Consider the following 16,872-nt stretch of genomic DNA (forward strand, 5'->3'; position numbering starts at 1 on the left):
CTTAAAGAGGGTCGTAGTTTCACTGTATTATATTTTTCACTCTTTTAATCATATTTTGAGCATCAAATATTTATTTTTAGAACATGATTATTATGAGTAGCTAAACCCCATTACTGGGATGATGGAGGAAACCATTCTTTATGCATGAGTAATTCTATTTAATTATTTTATGACTATTTGCACTATTATGAGTTGTTTTATGATTTTTCTTGTTTATTTGTGATTTTATCTGATGATGTATGCTTAGTCTAGGAACTCTTGATGCATCATGCTTATGATTTACACTTAATATTTTGAAAATTTATTTTGGCAAATAAAGAGTCGATGTTTAGAAGCTATAACTGTTTAGAATAAATACATGAGTATAAGAATTGGTGAAATCCTGAGTCCTAGTATCTCTTGATCCTGTGACAATTTTGTATATATTTTTGTTTTAAAAATCTTTTCAAGTCCGAGCAACGAATCCGTATTTACCGCAATCGAAATATTACAACATGCGACAGATATGTTCTCAAATTTGTAAGCGGTGTAGCAAATATGTACTTGAATTTTTAAGCGGTGTACCAGATATGTACTCAAATTTGTAAGCAGTGTAGACACACACGTTTGGTAGTAATGGGCATTATGGACATTTCCATGTTTTAATTAATTTTGGACCTCCGGATAAATAAAAAATCCGGTTGGACCCTATTATAAATAATTATATGGGCCTAGGACCAAACAAGAAATTTTGCTTGATTGATTTCCAAAAAGAGATAAAAGTGTCAAATTTCTCAAATTCCCCACTGATGCGGGGATTGCACCAGTGAGTTTGTTCAAGGACATATATAAGGTTGCTAAGAGCGACTGCAATGGTACGACTAAACTCAAAGATCAAAGACTAAAAAAAAAGACTAAATATGAGTTTAATTTGTATTGTGACGTTATGGGGAGAAGACCAAATTTGGTCGCGCGTAAAACAGTTTTACGCATGAAGACGGGCGGAAGTATTAGTTACGTTTCATTTCTGGGCGGAATTATAAATTACGTTTCAAACGGGCGTAAATATAAATCACGTTTGTTATCAAGCGTAAATAAAAATTACGTTTGGTAAGGGGCGGAATCTTAAATTCCGCCCGTTGATCAGACGGATTCCAAATGACCGCTCGAAGAAACGTAAAACTAAATTCCGTCCGAGTTAAACACGGTCACACAGCACGTGTGAGATCAGACGGGCGGAATTTTGGTGTCCGCGTGATGAGTTGTACGGACGGACATCTTCTGTCCGCGTGATGAATTTGTCAGGCGTAAAAAATTATTACGCCTGATACGGGCGTAACCAAAATTTCCGTTTCATTAGGGTTTAGGGTTATGGCGTACTCTCCTGTCCGTCCGATCAAATCGGGCGTAATCTTAATGAACCGCACCTTCCACCAATACCGCCTCTCCTTCCCAACCACAACCGATCTCTTCTACACGAGCCTTCTTCTTCTCAGTTCATTTTCTTCCACAGTTCATATTCTTACACAGTTCATATTCTTGTTTGCTTCACGGCTCCTCTTCAGTTCATATTCTTCTTCTCCATTCCCATCTACCAACCGTACAGATACCCTAAAAACTCCACAAAAACCCTAAAAACTAATGATATAAGGTATGTATTTTCTACTTTCTTTATTCAATTTGTGTAATAATAATATCATGTATTGTATTTTTTGTTCGAATTTATTTCAATTTGTGTAATAATATGCGCAGGTATTGTATTTTTTGTTCGAATTTATTTAGGGTTTTTACGTTGAAAATTGAATCAGACTTTATTACTAATTGGATATTCATATTGGGTTAATCAAATCTTATTAAAATTGGGTTAATCGTAATTTAATTTAATATCATGTTTTATTTAATAGTTATAAATATTAATAATTGGATAATTATTTTTTGTTAATTTAGTTACGTGATTTAATTTAATATATTTTTTTGTTAATTTAATTTCGTAATTTATTTTTTTGTTAATTATAAATAGTTATAAATATAGTTAATTGGATAATTATTTTTTGTTAATTTAGTTACGTGATTTAATTTAATTTATCTTTTTGTTAATTTAGTTTCGTATTTTAATTGAATTTTTTGTTAATTATAAATAGTTATAAATATAGTTAATTGGATAATTATTTTTTTGGTTAAATTTATGTTTATGGAATTTTATGATGTTGAAATTTTGTTCGGTTAAATTTATGTCTATTATGGTTCGTGGATTGGTCTTTTAATTATGAAATTGTATTTAACATGTTTGTGCGTAGAATGAACAAGTTTATATCGAGGTTTAGTGGTCGCCAAAAGACCAACAAGAGAAAAAAATCTACCGAAGCTGATTACAACTTAATCTCTACCGGTCAAATTGAGGAGGTCGACGTCCCCGGGTTAGGGAGGTTTCCTATAGTGGAAGATGATAAGCCGCACGCTACTTAATCTCTGGTCACGGGAAAAGCACCACCGGTGAACTATGTGGTAAACGGTCATTCTTATGACATGCCGTATTATCTAGGTGATGGAATATATCCAGAAATTGCTACTATTATTATGGCGTTTAAACATCCGCTTGGTAGGAAAAAAGAGATATTTTCAGCGATGCAAGAGGGTGCAAGAAAAGACGTAGAGCGGGGATTTGGTGTACTTCAACAACAGTTTGGAATCATCAAACAACCTGCTAGAATGTGGAATCCAGATGTGCTTGCCTATATCATGAAAACGTGTATTATCTTACATAATATGATAGTCGAGGATGAGCGTCTACCCGGTGAATGGCCACATGTTTATGATCATCGTAGCAACCCGACACCGGTTAATATATTAAGAGGCAACAGTGAGGAGTTTTCCCAAATTAGAGCTGAGCAACGCCGACGTCATATGCGCAGCAAAGATAGGCATATTCGCTTGCGCGATGACTTAATCGAACATATATGGGCAGAATATGGGAATTAAAAGGTTGGAGACGAGGAAAAAATATTGAAATTAAATGTTGTTTCCCATATGAAAAAATTATGTGATTTTATTTTAACGAATAATTTCGAAGAAATGTATTAACTCTATTTCATATACTCATCACTTGGTAAATTAAAGTAAGATGTTACAAAATAAGTTAAAGTTGATTAAATTAAATGAAGATAAAATTAAATCCCAAATATTACATAATAATACGACTAATGACAAAATTAATACATATTAAAACGTAAATAACCTACTAAAACTATTATCACTTATTATTAGACTTAATACTTAAGGTTTGAACTATCCCGTTTTGACGATTATAATTGGCTCCTTTTGTCCCGTACTATTAAAGCCTTTCGAAGTTCGAAGTACTCCTTTTGTACATGATCCAATTTGGAAAGATCCATCATCATGATGCGAAATTCATCGTCTGCGACCTCCTTGGCTATTTTAGCCGCATGCTCAGCTTGTTTTTGTGCAAACTCGGCCTTTTTTTGTTCCATCTTGAATCTTGATTGTTCCCGGTAATGAGAATTGAAATTTTCTTGCTGTGTAATAATTATTCCCATCAATTCCTCTTGGCTGTTGGATTTCTCTCGCCCGGTTTTCTTCAATCGTTTAGCTGCTTTTTTTCCCATCTGACGAAGGTATGTATTCTCTATGTCTCCTTTATCTGTGTCGTTACCGGACTCGACTTGAGTGCCATCTTCCTCGGTATTCACGCTACTATCCAAATCGTGCGTCGTATCAAAAACAAAAGTCGATCGACGATTATATTTTATATTTTCTATGACAATTGGGTAGCACTCTTCGTGCCTAAATTTTCTTCCATGATTGCATTCCTTAAACCGTTTGTTTACCTCTTCGAGCTGTTAATGTTTTTAAAAACAATTAGGTTCATGGGCATCTCAATATTAGAAAATAATTGTTTCAAAACAGAGAGAATACTCACGGTCATTTCCGGACCCCATCCCGTATGATATTCACCTTCCACTTCCGCCTGTTTTGCCGAAAACAACGCCACTTCTTTACTTATTCCCTGAAATCGTTTTTGCCAGGAACTCCAAGACCGCTCTGGTTTATCCGGTAAATGAGCTTCAATATCATCCTTGATACGAGTCCACAACGCAATCTCTGATTGATCGGCTCCAACGCCGGGATCTTGAGATATTGATAAATGAATTTTACACATCGTGACATCTTCGATTGTCGTAAAATTTGGACCTCTTGCTATTCGTGGTGTTGACATTAAAAACGATTCGATGAAAATTTTCAAAATGATTTGAAATATGGAAAACTATTTTTTCTTCCTGATACTATTTTTTTCTTGCCGAATACAAATGAATGATATGAAAATGTGAAAGGAATTCATCTGGTATATATAGGTATAAAATAAACCCGTTATTAACATTCAATTTCAAACGTTCGAAAGATATAAATATCTTACCAACGGTCAAAAATCTGCTACGCAATCCAACGCCAACGTTCGAAAAATTTATCATTCTAACGTTCGAAAATTTCATTTCATGTTTCATAATTTTTCTCAGGCGTAAAAAAAAAGTCCGTTTGAGAGGGGCGGAATTTTGGTGTCCGCCCCAGACAGGCGGAAATTTGGTGTCCGCCCCAGACAGGCGGAAATTTGGTGTCCGCCTGGCAACGCGCGGAATTCTTCTGTCCGTCCCATCAGGCGTAAATTTATGTTACGCCCGCAACAAACGCAAATTTAAATTCCGCCCCACCAACATACGTAACTTTGGTTTACGCCCGTTAACAAGCGTACTTTAAATTTACGCCCAGCATCAAACGTACTTTAAATTTACGCCCGACTATATTAGAATTTGGGATTTGGTCGCGACCATATTTGGTCTGGAATTTGATCTTTGGTCCAAATTTGATCTTTACTCCGTCCCACTGTGTTACGATCTCATCCCATAAATTTAGTTATACTCGCCCACTGTGGATGCTCTAAAGACCTTAGCTTTCCAATATTTTGAGAGATGGGGCCGGTAAGTTGATTTCCAAAAAACTGATAAAAAGGTGAGGTTGGCTAACTGGCATATAGAAGTAGGGATTGAACCCGTGAAATTGTTCAATGACAAATCCAAGCCTGTAAGAGAACTTAGCTTTTCGATTTCTCGAGGAATGCTATCAGAAAGTTGATTTTCATAAAGGTAAAGATGGACTAGACTAGTCAAATTGGTCAAGGAAGCAGGGATTGGACCATTGAGATTGTTTTTATACAAGTATAATCTAGTTAAAGACGTTAGCCTGCCTATATCACGAGGGATGTTTCCAGAGATACTGTTTTTTTGCAGTGCTAAACCAATGAGCAAATGTAAATTGCCAATTTCTCGAGGGATGAATCCACTAATATGATTTTCAAAAAGAACTAGATATTGCAGTTTGGTAAGGAAGCCTATTTCTGGTGGAATATGACCAGAAAGATTATTATTAGAAAGAACAAGGTAGGTGAGTTTCGAAAGATTACCAATTCGAGGAGGAATGAATCCGAAGAGTTTGTTGGAGCTCAAGTCGATACCAACAAAGTTGGAGAAAGATGAGAAGTTGAAATTATCGAGCGTACTTTGTAAACCCAAGCCTGTTACATTCAGTTCAGTAACGCTTCCCTCGTTGTTACAAGCGATTCCATACCACTTGCATGGGTTTACTGTACTGGCAGAAGAATTTCCCTTCCAGGAAGGGAGGAGCAAATGAGTATGGCTGGTGAGGGATGATTTCCATTTCAAAAGAGCATCAACTTCTTCTTTCACTGCATGTACTTGTTTTTTATGCGTCAAAGAAAAAGAAGCACCAGAAGCACAATGAGTAACATTGAAAGCCGAAACCAGCAACAATAATACCAACAGAAATAAAGTAGCAGTGGCAGCGTTTACTTGTCGAAACATTTTAATAATCTGAAGAAGAACAGTTTAGTTTTCAAGTGGTGATGATTAATCAAGTTACAGAAGGTAATATATAATACTCGACGTTTCTTTTTGTTATCAGAAGTCTTCATTTGGAGTCAAGTCAACATAATTATTTTGAACTTGTGATAATATTTATCACAACAAGGGTATGCAGTTGGGAATGGTCTACAGTCTGCCCTTCCCCTTCACGTATCTTCGATCTTCAATCGTAAATTTGTATCCACTCAGCCATACACATTAGTGTCTTACAAAAACTCCATCAGGACCATCACCACTTGCATCTCTTTTTTTGGTTGACCAGGGACTATTGCGGAGGTTATACTTCAGCCGACAATAAGGCCGGAATGTGCAGTCTAACTGCAGAGAATTACCGACACCAATGAACAGATGGAAGAACATCCACCAGTTATGCACTCATATATACATACACAGAGAGAACATAGCGCAATTTCGATATACATGTAATCGAGTATAGCTGCCTTACTTTCAAGTTTGGGATCAAATGCACACATCCATTGTTTTCCTAGAGCAATTAACTCATCATTTTACTTCCTGTCCATTCCAGCAGCTTCATACCAAAACCTTAGAAATAAAAGAACAAATTTAACGAACTGCCCACCAAAATAGGTTCAACAGCTTAACTTTGTCAACTAAGTTTGACCGAACAAGTCTTACGTTAATCTTAGCCGTACGTTGAGGGGTAGTATATGTTGAAATTAACAGAGACCTTGAGCTAAATTTTGTTTCCAGTCTTTTGCCATGTTGATCGATTCATTCCCATCTTTACTCCTTGTTTTTTCTCAGTCAATTTGTCTCCATAAGAAAAAAAATAGTACAAAGAAGTGATTTGAGTATGACTTGGACAGGACAAAGATTACGTTTTGTTTCCGACTTTCCATCAATGCTTTGTCAACAGTCGACACCTTCTTCCCTGAGTAGACTGGATTTTTTTTCAACGTAGGGAAAATCTACAGAACCACAACTCAAAAAAATCTAGTAGAAGCCAATGCAGGGTCTGGCAGCGTGCCCCCTGAATTCCGTCTTTTGAATTATTCGATTTTTAAAGTTATATAAAATAAAATGAGAGATGAAATTTTTACCACGTTAATGCAATTACAAGTTTACAACACATATCCGGTCCGAACCTCCTAGTTTTATTTATGAAAATCTAAACATGGATAGGGTGTTGGCCTTCTCTGACAACAACATCATCCTGTGGTATGTAGTTAACTTTTCTGTTCAATCTAGTATACGAGGTAAAAATAGCCAATCACATGTAGATGTTAGAATTACATATTTTTTTAAAGAGTTTGCATAAAAGTAGACCCATAATGTGTTGAATCAATATTTTCACGATTTATAAAGGGATACCAGTCCTACTAAGTGCTGATAACATTTCATCGATCCAACGGCCAATGTCGGTGGGAATTTTTTGTCCTATATGAAACGGTATCAACACTTAATAGAACTGATATCCCCGTTATAAATCATGAATATTTTGCACATCTTGAGCAGTTCCTGATCACTAATATCATTACCCAATATTATAGTGGCAATCACCGAGCATTTCATTGTTTAAAATTGTGTTTGTGCCTGGAGTTGCTCCTGTACATATACATAAAATCCTAAACCAATTAACACACGGTAATTAAAACAAAATTATAACCGGAAGCTAAAAGAAAAGATAATACGAGATAATGAGGCAGTGGGCCTAGTCTATGACCTAAATGCAAATGGCAGTAGCTCAAATAAAACGATTTTCTGGCGTCATTAAAAATTTAAGGGGAATGTTCCTCAAATTTTTACTTGGTTATTATGATGTAAAAATGAAAATCTCTTATTCATATATTTATAAGAGTGGCTAAAATGCTTTTATTTTTATTTTTTAAAACTTTAACTTATATTTAATTTAATTTTCATCTTCCCCTTTTTTGTTTGAAATTTTTTATTAGGCTCAGTTGTTAGGTTTGTCTTTTTTCCCTTTAGCTACCCGAATATAACTTAATAAAAAAAATCAAAAACAAAAACAAAAAAGATAATTTAGAAATTTAAAAAAGAAATTGTAAATAAGTAAAGGGACAATCTAGTCATTTTCTCTTATTAAGACATCCCTTATCTCTTAACAACGGGTTGCCTAATGATTCAGTGGTCCCCGTAAAAAGCCATATTACCAAAAAATAGTTCCATAAATAAATTATGAATTGTGGTAACTTAAAAGACTACATATCATTTTAAATAATCGGGTACTTCTGTGAGAACCTAAGACATCTCAATTCTACACAGCTCAGTAATTGAACTTGGCGATCCTGGCCTAGAAAAAACAATGTGCAAACTTACAGATTTCAACCTGAACTAAAAACTGACCTCTGTTACAAAGAAATGATGGAGTCCAAATGGAACTCTACGGGGTAACTCAACAACTGCAACTGGATCAGAAGACATTGTTTTGGCATCAATTAGATTTACTACAGATTTTCTGCACCAATTGACATACCAATATTTGTTAGCCGATAGAGAATGAATGATAGCAAAATATAATTCAACATCAACTTGTTCCTAGTAATTAAACAGAAAATTTGAAGTGGAATGAAATACTTTGGAAGCAAACTTGGGACCATGTCTATGTGAAGTTGTGAACCATATGGTGAGAACAAGTATTGTTGGCATCGCAATGTATCATACTTGAATGGTCGTATACTCACGGCCGTGGTAAAGCCAAACCTCACAGAGATACATGCTCCTAGTATACAACAAAAAAGATTATCCATGCTATTAGCTATGTGACATGAGAATTAGAAGAATGGTTTATGGGGCAAGGCTGAAATCTTGAAGAACATTCTCAGTTGTCTTTGTCTTGCTCTTATCTAATCTCTAGTTAGGTTCATATAATTATATGTATCATTTAGCCATTATTGAAAAGGAAAATTGTCAATAAGGATGAGAATTCAGAAAAGATGAGACAATAATTACCCAGTGTTCTCATCATATACGAAGAATATTAAGTACCCATCATCTTCTTCAGATGTTATTCCTGACTCACGAGAAACAAAAATAGTGTCTCCACAAAACATTCCAGGTTCCAAGTTAAAGATACCTTTAATATTTTCTCCTACCTCAAAATTTTGGTTTCCCAGCAATGGATCAGCATGCAAATCAAATTTAATTATTCCTGTCCTTTTTCCAACTATAGTTGCATACACAAACCTTTGTTTCCTGAATTATAGATGATGCATTATCCAAACAAGAACCATCGTTAGAAAATATCACAAGATAAAAATAAAATGAAACTTACCTTCCGATGTAATAGTCATTAATCCGGGGAAGATCTACAGAAGATAGCGAAATTTTTTTCTGTGAAGCTAAACCATTTCTCATATTGAACCGCATCTTATACCTGGTAGCAAACAGAAGCAATGTTAAAAAAAAGCAAGGTAAACAGATTTTTTCATGCGTAGGAAAAATTAAACATCTTACAATTCACTTTTGAAATCGAAAGGATTTTCAATCCAGTAGGCGACGCTCATTGAGTCTATATCTTGAAGGAGGCAACTGATCAAAACTACTTCACCACCGTCCTCCCAAGCATTGACTAATCATTGGACTAAATATACATCAGAATAAAAAAAAAATGGAAACTACTAATTCGTTTTTCACTCGAGTGGTTAGCTTTGTTAGAATATGGGCATCCAACTCAAACCAATTGGCAATGAGTGGAGAGGACCTAAGGATTATGTACCGCAGGATCTTAGATAACCCACACAATGTGGGATTAATAATCTCAACACGTCCCCTCACGTGTAGCCTCGTTTGGGTCTAACACGTGGACAATAAATCGAGTGACGTGGAGTAAGGCGCGGTCAATGACTCGCGGCAAATAGCCTGCTCTGATACCATGTTAGAATATGGGCATCCAACTCAAAACCAATTGGCAATGAGTGGAGAGGCCCTAAGAATTATGAACCGCAGGATCTTAGATAACCCACACAATGTGGGACTAATAATCTCAACAAGCTTAACCACGAATAAAATGTACATAGTTTTTCAATCAATAAAAGGAAAAATATTGGCGCAAAAACACAATTCCTTGGTCGGAAAATATGAATCTTAATTAGAACTTCCATAGGCATTTGGCGAGTATGGATCTTAGGACTTGTGATATGCCGGCTACGCATTGTCTCTAATCGGTTTCCTAGACCCTAATTTTTTTTACTCCTGTGCTTTTCAAGAGAGTGTTGAGTGAAACAATATGGCTTACCGTTGTGAAATATAAAACAGTTGGGAAGTTTGAACCATCTAATTTTATGCTCATCAATTGAATATCGGGGAAGAACACCAAAGCGAGCTTCCTTTGTGGCATCAAATGCGAGAACGGGTTCTCCCATCACGAAATTCTGAAATATAATAACAAAGAAAGTCATAATATTGGGAAAATTGTTTTGTGCTATGCTAGCCAGCTTGTGTTTTAAGAGACAACAGGTTTAATTACTTGTAAATGTTTATACCGTGCAAGCTTAGGGGATTATTCTTGAAATCCACACTGCCACATAGTTTAAAAGAAGGCTTCTCTTAAACATAGCTCATGTTTTTATTAACTATAATCCACATAAAATAAGCCATTAATCTAACCAAACGGATTCTTATTATTATTAGCATAACCCATTAAATTATACACAATTTTTATATATAGCCCAAAATTATCAAATTCCTAAATAAAAAAATAAAAAAAAGTTAATTAAATAATTTTCATAATTAAAATTATGTAAGGACTATGGCATAATTGATGATTTTTAAGAATACTCAATTTAATGGAATCATGATTGGGAGAAAAGAATATCATCTTAGAATTTTTTTTTTTGGCTTCTCTTTAATGTAGCCCACACATTTATTAACCATAGACCATCCAAATAAGTGTTTATGCTAACCAAACAGACCTTTATAATCATTCTACAAAGCCCACAAAATTATATATAATTATTATATATAGCCCGAAATAATAAGATAATCATTAAATCTCTAAATCAACAACAACAACAACAAAAGCTAATTACCTTCAGTCGAAATTTCAGAGGCAAATCCATGAAAATTGCGAAGTTTTCTGTAATGGCAAAGTCATGCATCAAGGTAGGCTCTGGTAATGTGATTGGCACGGGATCATGCATGTAGCTATCTTTAGAAATGACCCGATATGTACAATAAGGTGGAGTGAATTGACACCCAAAGGTAAACATCTCGCCTTCAATCAACAATAACAATTATATCAAACGAAAACTAGGAGGTATTATTTCATGAGTATTAATGGGCTAGCTACACAATTAAGCTTTACCAGTCAGTGAATCGATCTTTGGGTGTGCAGTAAGAGGATGTTCCCATTGTTTGTCATAATCTAACACTCCGACTGTCTGCACATTTCCATCTTCTAAAATTTTAAGAACATCTGAAAAATTGTAAAAGAGAAGAATGATACAAGTTTTGATCTTTAATGAGTTTGAAATTGTTATACTATTATTTGATTCTCTTGAATGTGTGCGCATCTTCAATGATAAGTTGGATAATGATTGTTGCCTTTGTTTGTTTTGTTTTGTTTTGTCTGTTTTTTTTTTCTTTTTGTCCAAAACTTGAAATTTGGCACCTGATGTTCCAAACTTGCAATATAAACAATTACTTACAGGGTTTGTCCATTTCTCCGAGAACCAAAAGCTTTCCATGGTGATACGTGAGAGATTAGTATTATCTGTTGGCATAAGTCATGAATAAATTCCACCAAAACGGGAATGTAATAATATATAACAGCTGAGAAATTGAAAATGCTAGTCATTCACTTGCTAATGTTTGTGGTGTTTTGAAGACGAAGTTTTCAACAACGTATATATGATTGAGAAGGAACTTTCTTTTCTTGTTTTTGTTAATTCCGAGGTTGATACCTACTTGTTCCCCATCCATAGGAAAAATCCAATACTTTAAATATTGGTCTAAGAAAATGAATGCTAGCCATGGACATTCCAAATAGTCCCTCAAGATCTCCAATCTGCAAATGGCATTACAAACTATGTGAGGTGATTGATATGTATATTAAAGACCAGAGCAGATATGTGACGTGCATGGATTACAGTTATATATACCTTGACAAATTTAGCTCCACCAAAATGTTCTTCCTGTTTAAGACGAGATGTCCTTGCATAGCGGGAAACATATGTTGCTTTTCCATCTTTAATACGCAAACCATGAACCATTCTGCAGCATAGGGCAACTCATGTTAACAGGAATCTTCCACTTGCCATGCACGCGCTTGTTGTACTTCAGACCTTTGGACAAATGTTTTGGGACTGCAATGCAGATTATCTTTAAGCATGCCGCAAAAAATGTGGATAATCTTTCTAGTGTGCACTTCCGTTCCAAAATGAGTGCACGATATACAATAATTTTACTCAAGTGCCTTAGTTTGGAAGCGAAGCACACACTAGAGTGAACTACGACCTTAAAATTTGTATTTTACTCGAGCGAGTATAGCAAAATGTATTTGTACTTCTCCTCAAGGTTTGAAAAACGGTTGTTATTTCTTAAAAAACTGCCGTTAAAACGGTTACACTTATGTAGCGTGTCTGTGAAGGTCACCGACATCCATGTCTATATATTACCAATAAATAGGAAATAACGGTGTTATTTAGACCCGTCATAACCGTTCTCACGCATGTTATAATTGTTTTTCTAAAATTGAATTTTACGTATTTTTCTTCTAAATAACATTTTAACGCAAGTTTTTTAGATCATTTTTCCGTTTTTACGTCAGTTATAGCCGTTTTTTAAGAAAATAAAAAATATTATGTTACGATTCTTTATATTTTAAATTAAAGATTAAAAAATTAAAATTTCAAAAATAAAATAATAATACATAGAAAACGTTATAACAACGTTATTAAACCCTTTATAACTGCTTTTATGCACGTTGTAACCGTTAGATAGGAATTTCAAACCATAATTCTTTTTTATTTTCTATTTAACCGTCATGACGCTAGTTATTTTAGAATGACTTATAAAAAACGCGTTTTTTTTACTAAATAACGCTTTTTTTCCCAAAGCGTGCTCACACCCGTCAAAACACGTCGAGACGGTCGCGCCAGTGGCCGTGATCTGAGTCGTGACCTATTTTTCAAACCTTGCTTCTACTGAGGCTGGCCTATGGCTGCACATGGGCGGGTATGGGCGGGTATAAGCTAAAACCAACCTCGCACCCACATACTGCGGTTTTTTTTTTTCATAACCAACCCCGCACCCACAAACAGCGGGCGGGTTTTGTTACCCGCCCGCTACGGGTTGGGCGGGTATGGGTTTAAACGGGTTTAAACCCGCTTTATATTCAAGTATTTAGAGTAACTTCTATTCTCCTTGATTAAGTGAGAAAAAAAAACCAAAACCCCCAAAATATTCATATCTAGGAAGTTCACAGATGAAGATTAAGTGTTGAATCTGTTGATTTTTCGATTGTTGTCGATTTCTGGTGAAGATTCGAAGTTGTTATTGTCGATTTCTGGTGAAGATTTCTGGTAATTGTCGTTCGTAGGTGAAGAAGAAGAACCGAGGAGGAAGAAGAGGAGATGCCGAACAGAGAGAAGAGTGTAGAAAGTGAATGAGGGTTATCAGTTATCCTATCTACTAGTATTAGGGTTTCATAATGAACGACTAGGATTAGTTTTATCTAATGGTATATAATCTGCGGGTTTTTTGGGCGGGTATGGGCGGGTATTAGCTTAAACCAACCTCGCACCCACAGACAGCGGGTTTTTTTTTTCATAACCAACCCCGCATCCACAACGGGAGGGTATGGATTAAAAACCCACGGACTTAGCGGGTACGGGTGGGTTTGGGTATCGTGGACGGGTCTTGTGCAACCCTAGGCTGGCCGTATAATGCGGGATATACCAATCGAGAGAGAAAGGGTGGGACTCCAACTCGACCCACATGAATTAGCAGGATTAGTCCATTGGGGTGCGTTTGGGACTCTTTTTTCAATCGGTATAAACCACAGGATTCAACCCGCGATATACCAATCATTCTTGGAGGCCAAATGCAACACTCTTCATTAAAAGTGAAAATAAAAGCACAGTTAAAAAAAGAACAAGATGCAGGTACCCATCTCCGTCGAACCTGCACACAATATGTAAAACAGTTAGTAACAAGATATCGGACAAGATACATTAAACTTCAATAATTTTCAGTCTCACTTAAAATTTTGTATCCCCAATGTCAATTATGCACAATATGTATTATTGTATACTTTCATCTGCTTGAATTTATTCAGAAAATAATATGATATTTATTATGTGTACCGCAAACAATAAATGAAAAACACGAAATCACAGACTTTTTGTAAGTTTTGCCAGTTGAAAAGTGAGTTTACCCATGCCTGGCGCGTGCATCAAATGCCCTCGCTAAACTTTGAATGAAATATAAAGTATACATAAAATTTATTTTCGAAGTTTTAATCAAGTTAGTCTCTTAATTAAGGTATAATCGGTTCGTAACTGCAAAAGCTCGATAATGAACAGTGCAACTTGTGTAAGTAACTTGCCAGTGATATCCAGCAACAGGCATAAACTTAGGATTTGGACCAACCATTAGCAACTCTCCATTCAATCAAATTCCTGCATATCATGCAGGGACGGGCCTAGCAAGGGGCTAACCCGGGCTATAGCCCGTCCCTATATTTGGCAAACAAAAAATTAGTTATGTAAATTTTTTGAAAATTAGTGGTTAGCCCTCCCATGGTTATACCTAGCTAATGTATTTTCTTTGTCCAAATAGGTTTAGCCCTTGTTATTAGAAAACTAAAACTAATACTCCCTCCATCCTAAATTATTAGTCCGCTTTGACTAAGTCAAGATATTAAGGAGACCGGAGAACTGTACAAAACTACCCCTATTAAATGTTATGTTATTACCCAAATTAAAAGGAGTATACGAATTATGGAGTGTGTAAGATAAATAAATACTTGGTAGTTTTATTATTTATAGAAATGTTTAAATAGAAGATAAAAATAAAAATTTGTATGGATTGATTTAGTAGATTTGTTTCCTATTGGGGAAGATATCATTTAAGATTTTAGATTGATTATATTACAAATAATTTTATAATTAATAAAAGTTGAAGGGTAAATATGAAAGTTTGACTAAAAGATATGATTATAAACAGAAGCTGGACAGTATTTTAGGACAGACGAAAATAGAATAGAGGACAGAAATTTTAGGACAAAGGAAGTATCTTCTTTAAAACATAATTTTTTTTCTTTTAATCATATTTATTTTTCCATTTTTTTTCCCTAAACCATATTTTTCTTATCCCATTGAGTTTGTCATATACATTCTATTTATTTTTATCTTTCATTGGTCATCTATTTAGTATTTTATAGGCACATCTCAATTATCATTCGATTTGTTCCAAAAAAAAATTTGCGGCCTCCAACCGCATTGCCAACTGATGATGTTCCAGTCCTATCCATGCAAGATTTCTGGGTCCGTCCCTGATATCATGATATAATAAGCTAGCGGTTAACAGACGGGATATATATAGTTCTCCAAATCCGTAAGTGCGGATGACTATCATTCTTACCGGGAGATATTCTTTGACAAGGAGATTTGGTTGAGGCGGAGTTTCTTCGTCCACCGGTGCGAAAAGCCCAGACAAGTACTGGTTAGGCTGTTTTGAACCATGCATGTGCTTAACTATCAAGTTCTCAAAGAACGATTTTTTTGGGGACCATGGTTTTTGGGGGCCATGGTTTTATTTTGGGTAAAGACATTAGAAGTAAATCTAGGTCACCCCTTATCTAGATATTTATATTAATACCTAAATTACCCTCCTGATTAATTTTGGGTGATGATTAGTTAGTGTTAATAATAGTTAGTGTAATGATTAGTAAGATGATTAAGTTAAAGATAATTAGTGAGATTAAAAAATCAGATGGTTTTTTTTTTTTAAAGAAGTAGAACTATTGAGAGAGTAAAGTTAGAGAAGATGAAGAAGGAAAACATGAAAAACGATGGATTTTACCAACGACAACCGAAGGAAGGGTATTTGGGTACCCAGGTATGCTTCAAACTTAGATAATGTTGGTTGAATTGCTCCAAACTTTCAAAAAAAAAAAATGAAATTTTTTATGTAGATTTGGGCCAGTTCGGTTACCATATGTCAAGAACATGTAACCGAACACACCTGAAAGTGTAGTTCGGTTACGTTTTCCAAACACGCAGGTTACCGAACTCGCTCGTTAATGGAGGTTTTGGTCGTACAGTGTGATGTTCGGTTACCTAGGATAAAATGGTAGGTAACCGAACTTTGAACTTAATAATTTATTTGGGTACATCTTGTGTGTTCGGTTAGTTCGCAAACTTCAACGCAACCAAGTTCCCAACCGAACTGCAGGTTAAAAGTTACCTAGTGTTAGAAGTTCGGTTGGTTCGCAAACTTCAACATATTTTGCGAATCAACCGAACTGGGCTTATATATGTATATATGCAATTAGGCAAACGTTCGGTTATTACGAAATTTATTTCTTGGAGAATTAGGTAGAGTTCGGTTACGAAGTTTCAAAGGTAGAGTTCGGTTACAAAGAAAACTTAACATTTTTGCGAATGAACCGAACTTGTGGACTTCTCATTATTTTCGTAAACTAAAGTTCGGTGATATCCTTATTTTGCGAATGAACCGAACTTATGGACTTGTGTTGTTCTAATACAAGGAGTTCGGTTAAAAGTATTTTTTTGCGAATCAACCGAACTCTGAGTTCGGTTAAGAAGAAATTAATTCGTGATAATCGAACTTTTCTCTGCAAAAAAAAAACCTCCATTAAACCTCTCTGCAACTTCCATTTTCAACTCATTTTAATGATTATTTCTCATTTATTCAACCAAAAACGAATGACAAGTAATGGGTTTGTGAGAATATCTTTGTTAATGTTTTAAATTAAGCTATATATATATATATATAT

The 16,872-nt window shown here is 35.1% G+C and overlaps 1 pseudogene; it reads right to left on the bottom strand.

Annotated features, from left to right (window-relative positions):
- The window catches only part of LOC113337977, a 76,146-nt pseudogene that overhangs the window by 6,415 nt on the left and 52,859 nt on the right, over positions 1-16,872 (bottom strand).

Source organism: Papaver somniferum, unplaced genomic scaffold, assembly GCF_003573695.1.
Source record: "Papaver somniferum cultivar HN1 unplaced genomic scaffold, ASM357369v1 unplaced-scaffold_18, whole genome shotgun sequence".
Classification (NCBI taxonomy): domain Eukaryota; kingdom Viridiplantae; phylum Streptophyta; class Magnoliopsida; order Ranunculales; family Papaveraceae; genus Papaver; species Papaver somniferum.